Below are 17,842 nucleotides of genomic sequence, written 5' to 3' on the forward strand. Positions count from 1 at the left end.
AGCATGCCCACCTCATGTCCAATTGAGAATCCCAACAGTTTTCTTCTTTGTTGCGAGCAACTTGTTCGTGGTACTTGAAACTGGAATATTCAGGGATGAAAAAAAAGAATCAAACCATTTTAAGGGACCCAGTCATGGTTTGTTCGCTAGTCTATCTATGCATTCGATACTGAGTACAATTTGGTTGATGGACTACTCACCGCACCATGATATCAATTCTTTAGCTTCTTAATGCGAACTTAATATATTAGGCCCCATTTTTCGTTCTGCTCCATTCTGCTCTATAGTTTGAAGTGTTTTATGATAGATTTGAACGGTTAAATGTGTTTAGCATGCTGGATTTAGTGGGAATCAACTCTTGGATCATGTTTTTCGTCGGAAAAACATGATTTTTATGAGCTGGGAAAAGCTGGTACCTTCATAGCCATTGATTTTGGATCACCAGAAAAAACATGTATATAGGTCGGATTCCGGTGATCCAAAACCGGTTTCCACTAAACAAAACCTATAGATCAGATCTATGGTGTTAGATGTAAGAAAAAAAAACCCAAAAACTACATTTTTGAGGGGGCAGAACGAGAAGGTGAGCAGTAGGAGCGCATTACTCCTTAATTTATAGCGTGTAATCGGCATTCTTCCAACCCAATTTTCCACATTGGAACCGCAGGTATAGAAAATCATTGGATTTTCAATTGGCACTCTGGAGCTACTCCCAATTATTTGAAAGGGTGGTGGATTTCAGCTATTCGAGTACCCTTGTCTCTAGCTCGTGATCTTAGTCGAAGGTAGTTTATAACTTTTTAGCACCAAACTGCATTTTTCCTATTCTGCCATTCAATCTAGGATTTTTTATTGATGGACATTGATAAGATCCTTCCATCTAGATGCACCGATGTATGGCATAGAAAGAAAATAATCACACAAAGCCATAGAGAGCACCATTGGTCCCATCATAGTAGTCATAGAGAAAATCAGTCACATATCTTCCATGGATCTAATGAAAAAACAAGGCTCTCCCTGCGCACACACGCACAAGGCCTTCTGGCGAAGTTGGGGTGGACTATATAGCAGCAAAAACCATTAATCCGTGGACCGAGCTGATAAACCATAAATATCTCTACGTCAACTCTATTTGGTCCATGAGAAATGAACCAGCTGGGTGGTGGAGATGGAAGTCTTTTATGGTGGGCTTCAAATGTTGTTAAAAGCTATGCTTCGTGGAAAGTGGATGATGGTTGCACTATAGAGGTTTGGTTTGGTCGTTTTATTGATAACTGCCTTCGATTAGTCTATTTCCAGAAGAGGTTTCAAGTTCATACCCTGCTATGAGACGTATTTCTTTACGCAGTGCTTTAGATGTGCATGTATGTCTACTGCATTCTCTATCCCTCTTTGATATTCAGATCCCTTTAGCAATTCAGGACAAGTGCAGGTCTCTTAGCACTAATGAATAAAGGGAAGATATTTTGGAGTGGGAAGGGCGGAGGCCTTAATGCATACAAGCTTATTTGGGCCAAGGATCACCTTCCCGCTCGTTGGTCGACGAGCTTCCAAGGCAAAGGCAAAGGCAAGGGCTCATTCTTGCACCCAAAAATGATCTCCGCTGCTTCAATAGTATTCGGGTTAGTACTCAGCAAGACAATGTTGCACTTGGATTCATTTATTTTCATACCCGAAAGAAGGGAGAATGCCTGAAGTAAAAACCAAGTACGACTTAGTTGTAGTGATGCATTGCTGTTGGAGTAGAAGCGGTTGATCACCATGCAACCTGAGTCCTGTGATAAAGCCCTCCCTCTCTGCACAGTGCATCTTTGCAGCAAGACCTTCACAGCCAATGTTGAAGAGTAGTGGAGACAGGGGCAGCCCTATCTCAACTCTTTTGATCTCAAAAGGCACACCATCAGATCCATTAATACGAACAGATATAGAGGCAGAAGAGTTTAACTGGAGCCATTGGGTGCATTGCTGGCCAAAGGCCATGTTCAGCAGGTTGGAGAAAAGAAAATCCCAGCTAATGATGTTCAAGGCTTTTGTTAAGTCTGTTTGAGGAGTGTGAAGCTTGATTTCTACCTTTATATAAATCTTTAATTTTTGAGAAATTTTGGAAGGTAATTTTTGTAATTTTATCTTAAATAGGTTGCCCTTAACTTCCTTTATTTAAAGAGGGCAATCCGTCTTTTGTAAGTGTGCATAAAATTCTTGTTCTTTGTTAGGTTGATTTCTTTTTTTTTTTTATGTTTTTTTTGTTTATTCGATCTATCAATAGTATAGTATGATCTATCATAGTGTATTGAGTCGTACCCTAACAAAGTCTACCTTGAGAAAGATATACCATGTAAAACTGAATTAACGGCTTCCTTGGCAATAACTCCAATCATGAATTCTACCACCCTCAATGAAGGCATGTTGCTCTGTAGAAGAAGGTAAGTGACGTGCGACCTTAGTCAGTTGGCGAGGATTTTGTATAGGTTTCCAAGTAAGGAAATTGGCCGATACTATGAAATGTCATTGGTATCGCAGGCCTTCCGGATCAAAATCAATGTTGAATCTTCAATATAGGTTAGATGACCGGTGGAGCTCACTAACGAAATGGAAGAGGTCATCTCAACACCCGTCCCAAAACCATTTAAAAAATTCAATGCAGCCCAGATGCTGAGCCATGCGCTAGATCCGTCTGATCTCATCCATCATGAAAGGAGATGCTTCGTCAGCAGTTAGTTGATTGAATAGATTCTGGCGTAGGAACCTGAGAATCGGTTGCTGCTCATTAAATAGCTGCTGAAAATGTAAGAAGAAACGCCAGAAATAATATAGTCTCCATAAATAGTGTCGGCTACTTTGAGAGAGCCGATTGTGTTTGATGTTTCGCTTTGTGGAAGCAGCTGCATGAAAAAAAAATGTATTTTGGTCCCCTACCTCTAAACACAGAATGTAATATTACACGAACTCGTTAACTCTTACTTAGTTGTGAGATTCCATTATATTTAACACATGGTTACCAATCTGTTGGTACATAGCCATGATCCATATCCTACATGTATCTCATAGTAGTGGTTGCGCTCACAGTTATGAGTTTTGCTAACCTTTTTCAAAAGATAATTCAAAATCAAACTTTTATTTTATAAAATTGTTTTAAACGGGATCATGTGCCACATATCTTTCCGAGGCTTAACTGCCAAGTCTGGGCAGTAAAGAATCCAAGAGTATATATATATATATATATATATATATATATATATATATATATATATATATATATATATATATATATATATGCCCAGCATGTATACAAGATATACACAAGATTCAAATTAGTACTCTTGAAGCAAACCTACACCAATCTTTTTCTCTTGCTCTCCGTCTTCTATCCTTCTATGTGCTGCTGTGCATCCCTGTTGTTGCTTGCTTTTTGTTGCGCCATCAGTGGTATTAGAGCTCGGTTGGTGCAGGAGACCTTTTCAATCGGTGGCGCTTTTCTCGACGGGTGATGATCAGGCTCCGATCGCCTGTCTCGATTGTGTGTTACGGTTACCCGCTTCAACAAGTCATCAACAACCAGATTAAGCGTATACAAAACCCTGTGAAAAGAGAAACACAAAAGCTTCGTGAAGAAGACTTTGGAGAGAGAAGAATAAGACGTGTATAATAAGAAAACGAAGAAAATTTGGGTTTTATACTTGTTTTAGAAAATTTTCAGTTTGCCCCAGAAATTATTCATTTTTTTAAAAGGGGTTCAATTGTGATTTTTTTAAGTCGCCACCTCTTATTCTTTTTGTTTTTGCAAAAAGTGGTTTGTGTCAGAAATTTCTTGAATAATCTGAAATTTATAGAGAAATTCCATTGTAGTACCTGTGAATTTCAAAATTGAGCAGAAAACATTTTTTTTAATTTTTTTTAGCATTGGACCATTCTTCCAAATTGAAGCTTATTAATATTGTCTTTTTACTACTCTTCAAGAATTATCTTGCTTAATTAAGTATAAACCTTTTGGTTTTTTCAAGTAAAACTAATATTATTCTCCTTTTCTATTATTTTGTTAAACTTGCTATAATAATAAAAATTTTAATATTCAGAAAATGATGAGTAAGGTGTGTGCGTCAGAGCTTGCCAAGACCGATAAGCTAAATGAGACCAACTTTCCTATTTAGAAGCACATGATTCCTTTGGCCTTGACTCTAGAAGGCCTTGAGTATGTTCTCCAGAAAACTTTGACTCAACCTGGAGAGACTGTCACTAAAGAGGAAAAAGACAAATATGATAAGTTTAAAAAGAATGACCTTATGGCTAGGACCATCATGTTAACTTATATGGATGATGACTTGATTAGAGTCTTTAAGGATTACAAGACTATAAATAAAATGATGGATGCCATAGCTACAAAGTATGATACAACATCCGAAGTTCATATCCAATTGCTCCTTGAACAGTACAACTCATATAGAATGAAGGAGTTCGATAATGTAGTTGATCATGTCAACCGGATGTTGGTGATGGCTAAAGACCTAGCCATAGCAGCTAATGTTATACAAGATAGAATGCAAGTATCTACAATTTTGAATAGTGTGTCAGCTTCTTGGAAGATGGTAACCATTGCTCTTAGGTTGAACTTCAAAAGCCTTAACCTAACTGAACTACCCCTTCAGTTAGCCATTGAACAAGAACATATGGCCAAAGATAAGAAATCTGAGCTGATGGTAGCCAAGGACAAGCCCTCCAGTAGTCGAGTACCCTTTAAAGTCAACTAGTTTAAAAGAAAAGGTAATAAAAACAACAAGTTCAACAAAGGTCTAAATGTAGGTTTTTGAAAGCCTCAAGGGAACACCGGGTCTCAAGTGAAGTGTTACAAATGCAGAAAGCTAGGACATATCCAGAGAAATTGCAGGACAAAGTTCCCCAACAATGAGAACAATGGAAACTATAAGAACAATGGGAGAAACAACAACAACAACAACAACAACAACAACAACAACAACAACAACAATAGGAGAAATGACAACAAAGCAGTCATCTATGTAGTGTCTGAATGCCTATTTATAAATGAAGACTTATCAGGATGGTGGGTAGATTCTGGAGCGACCCGACATATATTGAAGTCCACAGATGGGGCAATAGATATTAAAGAGCTTAGTCTTGGGGAACATAAAGTGTATATGTGTAAACACCCCAAATTTTCATCATCCATTCTCAAACAACCCTCCTCGTGCAGTGCCAACCCTGTTAGGTCAGTGTAGGAGTCAAACCCCGAGTCAGTTTCAGAAAATCACCATTTTACCCATTTTCACTAGGAAAATTATCATTTACCCCTAGGTCATCCCGGACCCCAGTCGGTCAGAGTCAATCAAGCTCATTGGTCAGTTCAGAATAGTTAGAATATCAGTCATTTCAAGCTCATTTGAGCTCACAGTGAGAAAGCCATTTTTATTTCTGACCATTCCTGCCAAAATGGGATCATTTCTTCAAAAATGAGCTCATTTCTCACTCAAATCTAAGCCAATTGTCTCCAAGTCAGTCATTCACAAACAGTCATATTCCTCAGAGTCTAACTTGAGCTCACTAGGAGTCAAACGTTCAAATTTCAGTTTAAAACCATTTCCAAGTGTCCAAGAGCCCATTTTAGTCCATTTCACCTCTTTCAGCTGAAACTGAGCTGATTTCAGTCAGTTGACCTAGTGTTTGAACTTTGATTTTAGTTCATGTCAGTATTACTGACCTTTGTTTTAGCTCAAAGCCAGCTCAGGTTTGTAATTCACATCGCTCCAATGACCATTCCGTACCATTTCTTTAAAAATGACAACTTTTCTTGAAAATTTAGTTGGAAAGGTCAATTGAGTCAGTGTCTGGTCAGTTCATTTGAGTTCTGAAACTCTAAAACCCAGCTCAATCCAGCTTATTTCAGTTTGATTCAGCTCAAACCTCAATTTTCAGTGTCACTCTAACCCAGTAGAGTCCAAAAACCATTTCTTCAGCTATTTTGCAAATTTTATCGGTTTTAATGCTTTTTAAACTGGTACAAGTGTTAATCGGGGTTTAAAATCCAAAATTCTTTATTCAGGGTCTGTATTTTGCATGTCATTTCTCATCATTTCATATCATTTCTCAGCATTTCATAACATTTCATCACATTTCATTCCATTTTCGAAGTCCAGAACTCCAGTTTTATAAATTTCAATCCAGATTGAGTTTTAAAAGTTTTCAGAAATCAATTTCAAACCCTGGGTTTCCAAAATTGACATTTTTACCCTCGAAAGTTTAAATTTGGAAATATTTTCTCAAGAAAAATAATCTGGATTTATTTCAAACTCAAATTTTTGAATTCTACACTGGATTTGCTTTGCAGCGGGGTATTGAACTTTAAAATCCAAGCTCGTTTCAAAAACTGCCAAAAATAGCTCATTTCATCTGGAAATAAAGTTGGAAGTATTTTTTTGAGAAAAACAATCTGGATTTCTTTCAAAATTTAAATTTTAAATTCTACATTGGATTTGCTTCGCAACTAGCTATTGAACTTCAAAATCCGAGCTCATTTCAAAAACTGCCAAAAATAGCTCGTTTCGTCTAGAAATTTTTTGAAAAGACTATTTTACCCCTTTAATCGTCAAAATGAATTTCAAAAGTGGAATTTGAACCCTCTCTGAGATGGCCCATTCATTTACATTTCTATTTTATTAAAAAAAAAGAAAAAGAAAGAAAAAGATGTTTCTTTTTATTTGTTTATTTTTGTTTTTATTGATTTTTGTTTATTTTATTTTAGAGAGGTGGGACCCACAAGGTGGTCGCCCAAACCTCCAGCCCCCTCTCCCTTCCTTTCTTTCCTTTTTCTTTTTCTCTTTCTCTTTCCCTTTCTTCTTCCTTTCTTTCCTTTTCTTTTTTTTTTCTTTCTTTCCTTTCTTTTCTTCCCTTTCTTTCCTTCTTCCCTTTCTTCCTTTCCCTCTGGCCAGCCATTCACGTAAAGGGGTCTCTCCCTTTTTCATTGACTCATTAAACCCTAGGTAGAAGCCCAATTAAAATCGAAGTTGAAAACCAAAAGAAAAAAGAAGAAAAAAGGAAGAAAAGCATCTCACGGCTGCTACCTTTTTCTCTCTAACCTCTTCCCATCTCTCTCTCCCTTGAACTCTCTCCTTCCCTCCCCTTGGCTGCTGCAGCCACAACAATCACCAACTTTTGGCAGCCACCTCCAACTCCTCCCGCTGTAGCAACTGCAGCCACCACACAAGACACCAGCTGGCCCATCATCTCCAACTCCATCAACGGCTCCAGCTCCGCCAAGGTCTATCATCTTCCCCACCGGTGCAGCCACCCTTCTTGGCAACACAACAACATCCCTACCCAAGCCAAGGTAAGATCCCTCATTTCCAAAGTCTTCGTTATATGATGTATATCTGTTTTTCGTTTTTTTTTAATATATGTATTTCATAGGTTTGCTATTGAAAGAGAAGAATCCGTCCAATCAATGGACCAAATCTTCCCTTCTCGTAGCCACAAAAATAAGAATGGATATGATTCATGCCCTTGATTTTTTCATGTTTTCTTCCAGGTTTAAATGCATTTTACGTTCTGTATATTGCAGTTAATTTCATTTTTTTTATTTCTTGTTATTTAATCCAGTTCATATTGGTAGTTTACCATGTTTCGTCTTAGGCATCTAGTTTAATCGTTATTTCATGCAAAAATTATCTTTTACAAATTCTAAAAAATTTATTATAGTTATGTTATTTTGTCTGCAACATCATTTCAAAAATTTGATTCGATTCGGGTTTTGAAACCCATCTAAACCGATCAAACCCTACATCGGGTTTTCTGTCTTTTTGAATTTCCAGTTTGTGCTTTAGCAGACAAGAACCTCCGGTACCAACCTTGTGGAAGATCCAGATTGCTCTCCAAAAATCACAGTAGATTCATAATCAAATCTACAGATGATATGAAAATTTTGAGGTTTTTCCAGTTAGTTATGTACTCTGTCAAAAATCGGATTTCCCAGCTCCCTAGGAAAATCTTGAATTTCCTTCGTCAGGGTATAGGCAGACTTGAATGCACCGAGTCCACCCAATCCGTAGCCTGTCTTCAAAAACTTTCAACACAAAAGTTGTTTCTAACATATTTTCCTGTCATTTTCCAAAATTTTGAGATTTTTGAAACTGTCTTATTATTTTTCCCAAAATTTTGTTTTCTGTCTGACAGATTCCAATATCCAGAAATTTCAGAGATTTGGGTCTCGGATAACAGTGTGCCTTTTTCCAAACCGTAACCCGAATTCCAATAGTGTCAAAAAATCAAAATTTTCCCTATCTGTCAGGGACATTTTCCCACAGTTTTAGCCTTTTTCCCATCTGTCTGCTATTTTCCCCACATTTTCTACAGAAACCTGTCTGTTTCCCCCAAATCCTAGAGTTGTCGGATTCCGATCCGACTTGCCGGAGCTGTACAGCTCCGACCATAGGTCAAAAACTAGAAAGCATAAAAGGAAAAAATCCTTTCCTTACTATCCTCTGTCATCCCATAAAATTTGGGAAATTTTTATGGAAGTTTGATATCCGAAATCCCCTTTAGAATCAACATTTTAGGCAAAAAATCACAAAATTTAGGGTTTTTATTTGAATTTCCATATTTAAAAATACAAAAAAAATAGATTTTCGAGTTCCATTCTGTTTTCAGGGTTATTTTAAGTGTTCATGCCAAATTTAGCTTAATTTCAAGTTCATTTGAGTTACATGTTAGTTTATCTTTAAATTCAAAAGCGAAAATCAGGTTAAATTTGATATTTTATGATATTTTCGCCATTTTAAGGTTTTTATCATGTACATAAGCATGTAGAATCATATTAGTGTTAATTTCAATCTTATTTGCATTTCATATTTTTCAATTTTGCAAAATTTATTTCAGAAAGCCCTGGTTTCAAGGCCATAGTCTTGTTATCAGGGGTATTTTGGTCATTTTGACCTCAATTTCGAAATTCCAATTTATAATTCCATAAATTTTTATGCATATCATAATATTTTATCATATTGTGTTTGATTTATTTCATTTGATTTTCAAATTTCCAAAATTTACAAAATTTCTTTTAGAAAACCCTGATTTCAAGGTCATTAGGGGTATTTTGATCATTTTGACCCCAATTTCGAATTTCCAAGTTTATTTTCAAAACTTATTCATTATTTCTCATGTTTATATCAAAGGGGGTATGAATTTGGGTTTATATCTGAATAATATCTGATAATTTCTCATATTTTTGGATAAATTCAGAAAAACCTACATTTCTATGCTAACACTGTTTTCTAGTTTTGCAGGAACATTCAAGAAGAAGACTTAGTTACTTTATTTTTTTATTTTATTCAATTTAATGTAAAAATCAATGTAATATTTGGAATAAGAGTTACATTTCTGCTTAGAATATGACTGCATTGCATATAGTTTAATTTTTGCAAAATTCTGATGTCTGATACATGATTCATGTGCATTTATTTCAAAATCACTATGGTTGACACGAATGGCACGTGCACAAGCTCTTATGGAGTTTATAAACTCGGTGGGATTTGTATTTATGATCATAGTCAGAATACGAAGAAAACCAAGATTTATGATCTTCATATTAGCCACATTCAGCCTACACTCTTAGGCTAACTTCAAAAATGCACTGCATTTCTCAAATCTTCAAAAGGATTTCTCAATTCCTCAATTGAAATCCCCTTTCAAATTCATATTCATTCATTCATATTATTCAAATTGCAAATTCATTTTCCAATTTCAATTTCAGAAAATTCAGTTTTCTCAAGAATTTTCAAGTCTTTCTCAGGATCTGATTTTCTCAAAATCCTGAGTTTTCAAAAGAGATTTCAAAGCATTTCCTAAGTTCAAACCAAGATTTTCCAATGTTTGAAAATTCTCAAATTTCAAAGTCTCAAGTTTTCAAAAAAATCGATTTTCTCAGATTTTCCATTGTTCTGAGAACCCAGTTTCCTGAGAATCCATTTTTCATTTCAAAAGTCATTTTTCAATGAATTTCTTAGATTTTCTCAGAATTCTCAAATCCATTTTCTCAGAAAAGCAATTCCAAATCTCAAAATCAATTTTCCAAAGTTCAAGTTTTCCTGAGAAATCACTTTCCAATGCAAATTTCTGATTTCCAATGAAATTCAATAATTTTTCTAGGAATTCTATTTTCAAGCATTTTCCAGTCATTTTCCAAATGCAGTTCAATTTTCCAAAGCAAACATCATGTTTCTCAAATCTGCATCTTTTCAAAATTTCATAGCACAAGCCTAATTCTCTGTGCATTCTAGGAAAAATAGAGTATAATTTAGATATTTGAGTCAAGTTAAAGCACATAATTGATCATTGGTTCAATTACCCCTGGTAAAGCCGCCAAAAACGGTTGAACCTCGTACCGACAGGCGGATCCCATTCCACGGAATTTTCTCGCAAATTTTCAAAACGGAGGCGAGTAATTTTCAAAACCAATTTTCAAAACTTTGGTCGAGTTTGATTCACAAAATTCGTTTCTCTCTCGCAAGGGAGGGGAAAAAATTTGTGATGATAACAGGTTTGGCGACCGTGATGGGACCTGTCTTCGCCTGATCAATTGTGTGCTTTGACTTAGCTCAAATTGTCAAAATCGTGCTCTACAAAATATCAGCTTTATTTTCTGATTCCATGTGAACCTAGGAGCCTAGACTTGAACCCAGCTGACACGGATTGCATGTAGACTAGGCATGGTTTGGTAGGACCATATTGAGGAGAATTATTCATGCTCACTTAGACTTGGGTCTGAAATACAACACTCTTTAATCTAGGAATTGTATGAAAACAATGTTTGCTTCTTTAAAATTTTTCAAAATTCTATCTCTTTAGGACTTAGAGCCCTGTGTTTGCCTGCATGTGATCATATTTCAAAAAAACACCCACCTATGTCTATCCGGTCTTCACGTTGCTGGGCTCTCTTCCAGAACCATAGTTCGGGACAGAGCCTCACAACTGGGCCACTTATTTGGGCTAACGCCCCCCTGCCACGTACCAAGGGCCATAGTTCAACGTATATCGACAGACGCTCAATGATGTTGGGAAAACACAAGCCTAGAACCGGAGATGAATTTTTATGCCACGTACATCGAGCCTCGGCTCGAGTATATTGGCATAGCATGATTGAACACAGTTGATCTGAGCCTAGAGTCAAGATTAGGGTTCTAAAGCTCTTTCAAAATCAATACATTTAGAGTCAACTTCTTAGGGATTGTTGTATGTGCATAATTGTTTGTGATTAAATATATGATATTCATTTTCATCTTATTTTTCCATATTTTCCTCAATTTTTCTAAAATACCGAATAATTTTCCAAAATACCTCATTTTCCATCTTTTGTGAAATATCTCTTTTTTCTCAAAAACGCTGGATGATTTTTCCAAACTATCCGCTTTTTCTTCAAAACTCCAGGTGATTTTTCATTCTTTCGTTCTTCTGGACTTCGAATTTCCAGCTTTTTATCCTGCCTGCAATTTTCAAAATTCTTGTATTTTTTTCAAAGTCTAATTTCAATCTTCCTATCTTTCAGTCCAATGGCATCCAGTCAGCTCGATTCTGTTTTTCCTGAGGGTCACATCTCCTATGAGGTGCGACAAAGTCTTCCTAAGCATCGATCTCTCAGCACCAGACCCTTCTTCCCCCGGTGGTACTACATTTGGTTCAAGAGCTTCTCTCATATGTTTCCGGACCACTTGAGTGATTGCGGGTTGGAACTGGCATCCGTAGTGGGAAAGTTGACAGTCAACGACAATATGATCCATGCACTAGTAGAGCGGTGGAATCCGCGCACTTGCACGTTCTGGTTCTCGTGGGGCGAGATGATCCTACTGATGAATGAGTTTTCAGAGATCATAGAATTGCCCGAGCCAGCCGGTCAGCCTGGAGATCCACTTGAGCAACAGTTTTTTTTATCAATGTCAAGGGTTTGGACACCGAGATGCTTTAGCTTGCATGACAGGGCTTAAGTTCTGGCCGCTAATTGAGGAAAATGGAAATGAATATGTGAAACTGATCGAGATCTACCGACAGTATTGGGCATTTGCAGAAGTCAGTTCATTATACAAAACAACTCAAGAAAGAATTCAGTATGCGATGGTCGTAGGCACTGAAGGGCTCATTTTTTTTTCATATATACATATGTGTATGTCAAGCAGTTCAAGCTACTTGGCCCATTTTCCTGTACCTACTACTATCCAGAGTGATGCGTCAGGCAATTTTCTCAGAGACAGAAGCGCGTAGAAGCTCGGCTACTATCAGGGGTTATGCCAGAATTTGACCTTGCATCAGCGCAGTGGTTTGAAACATACCATTCTGCCAGATATGGCTGGGATTCTTTCATCATTCTCACTCTTTTCCCCAGTCCTCGTGTCTCTGCTGATCATTAAGAGTGGTGGCAGACTGCATATATGCCCTATCTTTTTCAAGTCCACTATTGATGCAATCATATTTTTCCTTCAATAAAAAATCCTTCAATTTTCATTCTATCATGGTTTGACAACCTCGCCTAGGTGACAAAGCATATTTGCAGTTGTTAGTTCTCCTCACAAAGAATGACAACACAATTGTCGTGACTCCAGCGGCGACCCAATCCCTAGTAATGGGATGTTCTTCCAATTATCTACCAAATTCTCATCAAATATTTTCCCTATATTCATTTCTATCCTGAATTTTCATCATCAAAATTTAATCATCTATCACATTCTACAGAGAGTATCAGTATTCCCAAGTGGTTCGGATCAGATAAGAAGACACTGCTATACCAAGTGCATCAGTGACTTTTAAAGCATCAAGCAAAGAGAGATGAATTCTCCAAGAACTGTTAGAGGACAAAGTCAGACTGAGAGGATGGCATCGATCCCGCTGTATATCAAATGTTCAAGAAGATGATGATCAAGATGATGTCTGAGCAAGTTGAAAACGATCTTGGAAAGGCTTTCCTCAAGGAAAAGACATTTGTCTTATTCTCTCAGAATATCACTGGCAAGAACAATGAGCGATTTGGCGCGTGTCTGCTCGATATTTTATTCTCGCTGATGTCCTCTATCATCGTGGATTCAGTTCTGAATATTCCAGATGCCTAGACAAAGATGAAACTAAAGAAGTCATGCGGGAGGTACACAAAGGCATTTGCGGTGGTCACGTTGGCTGCCACACTCTTATCAAGCAAATCATCCGAACAGGATATTATTGGAAGACTATGTAGCAAGATTGCTACCATTTTGTGAAGAAGTGTGCTCTATGTTGTGGACACCCCAAATTTTTCGAAGATTTGCGAAAATGACCTTTTTGCCCCAGACCCCATTTTCTGAGAAAATCAAAGCAATTTCAAAGCTAAATTTCAGTCATTCTTCAGATTTTCTAGATTAAAATCCATATTGATATATTCAAATTCAATTCTGGATCCGAACCTAGTGTTCAAAATCCAAATCTGAGCTTCGTTATCCAAATTTTCAAAATAAAATTTCAAAATACCAAAAATAACCTTTTGAAAAGCTCAGACAGTCCGTCCGGTATCCATTTGGGTCCATCATGTTATATTCCTCGATTTGAGATTTAAAACTCGAATATTTTTTTCAAAACATTGGGTCCAAACCCATTTTCTGAAGAAATCAAACCCAAAATTCTCAGAAAACCCTTCTCTTTGTAAATATTTCTGAAAAATTATAAAATGACCTTTAAATCCACTATTTTTCTTAAGTTTCATAGCTTTATATACTAAAATGAAGAAAAAGAACAAAAAATTCAAAAAGAAGAGAAAAATATGAAAAAAAAATAGAAGTAAGCCTTTTTATAAAAATCATTTCTTATAAAAAACCTCTTTTAGCAAAATTTTCTTAAAAGAGCACCTTTTTGAAAAATTCATGAAAAACCCGAGGGACCCCATTACGAACTTCTTTTTAGGGTTTTGAGAGTTTTCGCAAGGGGTCGGCTGGCTGGCGCCTCCCTCCACTCTCGCCTCTCTCTCCCTCTCCTCCATTGCCAACCGAATACCTCTTGAACCTTCTCTTCCGCCTTAAAAGGGCACGCAGGAAGCCCCATTCGCTCACCCGTTATCACCACTCCACCTTCCACTCAATCAATCCGCCTTCACCCTACCACGCTCTTGATTCCCTTCTCCTTCATTCTTCTCCTTCTTCTCCTAATATCTGTTGTTTCTTCCCAAGCAAGCTGAAGAAAATCGACCGAGAATCCCTACAACAGAAGGTAAGTGGCTCTTTCCTTGCTATTTTCTATTGTCCATTATATACTGATTCACGATTTGCTTTGATTTTCATAGGTTTTGACATACATCCGTTACCTAATTTTCTGTCTTTTCATTTCCGGTTCATACATGATTTCCCACCCACAGGCTAATTTTTCATACTCATTTCGGTTTCAAGATTTACATTGGGCCCTCAATGCTCTCTTCCTTTTGCTGATGTGACGGGAATCGATGATGCTTCACCATAGCATCACTGATTCGTTTTGGTTTTCAAACCTCTGAGTCTATTTTTTTTCTATTTTTAGTATTGACTCCCCTTTGATTTGCCCTATTTTCACCCCATTAACGCACCCTTGAGCTGTGTTGGGTGGCCTATGGCAACACCAACTCTTCTCTGATGCTACAGCAAACGGAATCCCCATTCCGATATGTTTTGTTTCTTTCTCCTTTGCAACACATTTCAATTTACAGTTATTTTGTTTAGTTTCTGATCTCTCTCTCTCTCTCTCTCTCTCTCTCTCTCTCTATATATATATATATATATATATATATATATATATATATATATATATATATATATATATATATATATTCGTTTCATCACCTTCTTTTGTTTTATAACCCAATCAATTAAGTCTGTAGCGTCATTTTCTCTGGGTATATCCTCCTTGTGATTTCGCAGATTCATGTTTCTCTTCTATTTATCTTCTGCAACAGGTGTTCACGTCTTAGTATGACATAGTCGTAGGTCCTCGTCCCCTAAGTCTGGACATGTGCAGGTGTTTGCATTCTTTTTTTTTTTACAGCATAAACACAAACCCACCTATACGCTTGAACAAACACATGTTGGGGATTCGAGATAAGAGAGACATCTGATCCCTTTTATCCCTTGGATTTTGCCTTCTTCCCTCATTTACTATTGTCTTCTGTTGCGTTTTCTCTTATTTTCTTTTTCTCTTTTTTTTTCCTTTGTTTGATGGTCGTCATGACAAGAGTTACCTGGATTACATCTTGATGAATGCCTCTTGTGATTGACTTGTTACTATTGATGGTCATGACACTGCATTTCATATTCTGGTATTCGGTGGTGTTATTGTTTCATTCCATTTTTTTTTGCCATTAAATATGATTGTTTGTTATAAGGAATGTTCAGAATCAAGCCAATTAGCATCCTCCGTGTTCCCCCCATTTCCTCTGTAATTTTGTTTATAGTCCACTGCGAATTAGCTGTGATTGCACAAAGGTGATCCCTAGTCTCTAGTTCTCCTGTTGTGCTGGCTCTCTCATAACATAGTTTTGTTTAACTGTTAGGATCAAAGGAGACGTTGATACATTTCTTTTTTTTTATAATAGATGTTGGTTGGATTATCAATAGATTGTTTCATTTCTGCTTACCAGATCAACTTATACCTGAATCTGTTGATTGGATGAAATGCTCCTGTCATTGTCCCTGCACTTGAATGGATGATATACTTTTATTTCTCTTCTCTGCATCATTTTTTTTTGGAGCAGTAAATATCAGAGATCTCATTCTCTGCACTCGTAGCCAAAATGCATGAATTATATATTTGATTTCCATGCAACCTTCATTGATTATGTTGATGTATACAGTCCAACATTTTTTTCTATATTAACATATCACTTGTAAATTTTTGGAGCCCATGTAATTAAACCGTACTGTTCATGAATAAATTTTTTTGGTGGACAAAATCCTGCTGCAATGGAGATAAAATCAGTCTGTGTAATGTTTCAATTATAAGGAATCAACAACAAGAAATTCATAAGCAGAAGCTCCAGTCCTATTACCAAGTATGCCACGATTTGAATATTTTGGAGAAATCTAGTGCTTGCAGGGGAAGCTTCCAAGCTTGCTGTATTCTAGCATTACTGAAGCTCCTCTTTTATCTCTTCTTGCCGCAAGGTTGGGTCCAAACTTGACAGACATCGAAAGGGGCAGAACAAGAATGATTGAATTGGTTAAAGCATCTACTGCTGCATCTATTACAGCCTCCATACATTGCTGTGTACTCCCTCCACATTACAACCGCATCCCCACAACATATATATACACCAACGACATATTTCCACTTCCAGCACTCCCCTTTCCAGATTTCATATTTTTTTGAATTGATTAACATAAGCTTCTATTGGTTGTAAGAAAATTCATTTCATTTAGTGCAAAACTTACTATAATGTGCTGAAAAATCAGGTATATATCTGTCATGAGATTCATTTTGCGCCATTCTCAATCTCAATGTATATTCTTAATTTTTGTGCCATAATTAGATATTGTGTTGTACTGCAACATATTACTCACATTTCATTTTTTTTTATCTCTATCGGCTGCAGCGTGCATCACCACACTTCACCTTTATCTGTCTTAACACCCACATGTTGCCTTCACAATGCCTCCTACTTGTAACACTCTTCGGTCTCCACCTGCATTTGCAACAGCGTGAGGCATGGGCGTGATTGTTTTATGCCCATAGTAGTGTAAAAGCATTGTTGTGTGTTTCTCACATTCACAGCAGGGCAAAGAACTGCCATAGCAATGCAAGGCACTGCTATGTTACCCATTGCACTCACAGCAGTGCAAAGCCCAGCTAGGGTTCATTTAAACCCACAACAATATGAAATACTGTGGTATTTCCACTGTCACACTTGTACTATGCCATAACTCACAACACCACACCCATTCTACTTATCATACACTTCCAGCTCCAGCCACATTTATTTCACTGCATTGCCACCATCTCCACAGTTTGATACTCACAGCCCCACCATGTAGCATACCAACCCCTTCTTCAAGAAGCAGCTAGCTTGCTGAGAAAAGTTGAATAACTAGCTGATTCTTCCAGTTTTGAAGCAGTTGCTGAGAACCAAGGCTGACACTTTCTCTTCAAATGACTTTTTTTTTAACATTGTTTGGATGCAGTTGGGCTCTAAGTTGGATGTTACCTTTAGTCTGTAAGAGATCAATGAAGATTCACATATTGCTGTAAGAAAGTAGAAGAATTTGCTGTAAGATTCTGACGCATAGATTCCTTGGCCAAGTCTTAAAAAAAAAAAAAACATAAAACAGTAAATTTACTAAATCAAAATTTGTATTTAGGTGGTATATTTTTTAATTCAATGCTTGACATGTATCTTATCCGTTTGCATAACATCATCACATAGGCATCCTAGTTAGCTTAAGATACCATTCATATATTTTAGTATTTATTTATTTATTTATTTTTCAAATATATTTTGATATTTCATCCCTCATTAACTTGATACATCATTCCAATATAGATTCTGTCATCACATTTTCACTAGTATATGCTTGAGTATTTCATCAGGACCAATGTGATATCATGTGAACTGCCCTCTGTACATATCTTGTGCTAACTTGAAGTTTTGCAGGAATTAGGTAGAAATTGCTTCTCCCCTTTTTTTTAGGAACTTTAATTTAACTTCAAATTTGAAATAGCTAGATGTTAGTGAGAGAATCTCCATTTCAAGTACTAAATAGAATGAATAAGCATGTATCTTCCTAAGAACTACTTGTTTTCATATCATTTTCTCTTTTATTTCAAAACTTCACAAGTTGGAAGCACGAATGACACATGCACCATCCTAATGAGA

This window comes from Nuphar pumila, chromosome 13 (assembly GCF_984573655.1).
Source record: "Nuphar pumila chromosome 13, dmNupPumi1.hap1.1, whole genome shotgun sequence".
Lineage (NCBI taxonomy): Eukaryota > Viridiplantae > Streptophyta > Magnoliopsida > Nymphaeales > Nymphaeaceae > Nuphar > Nuphar pumila.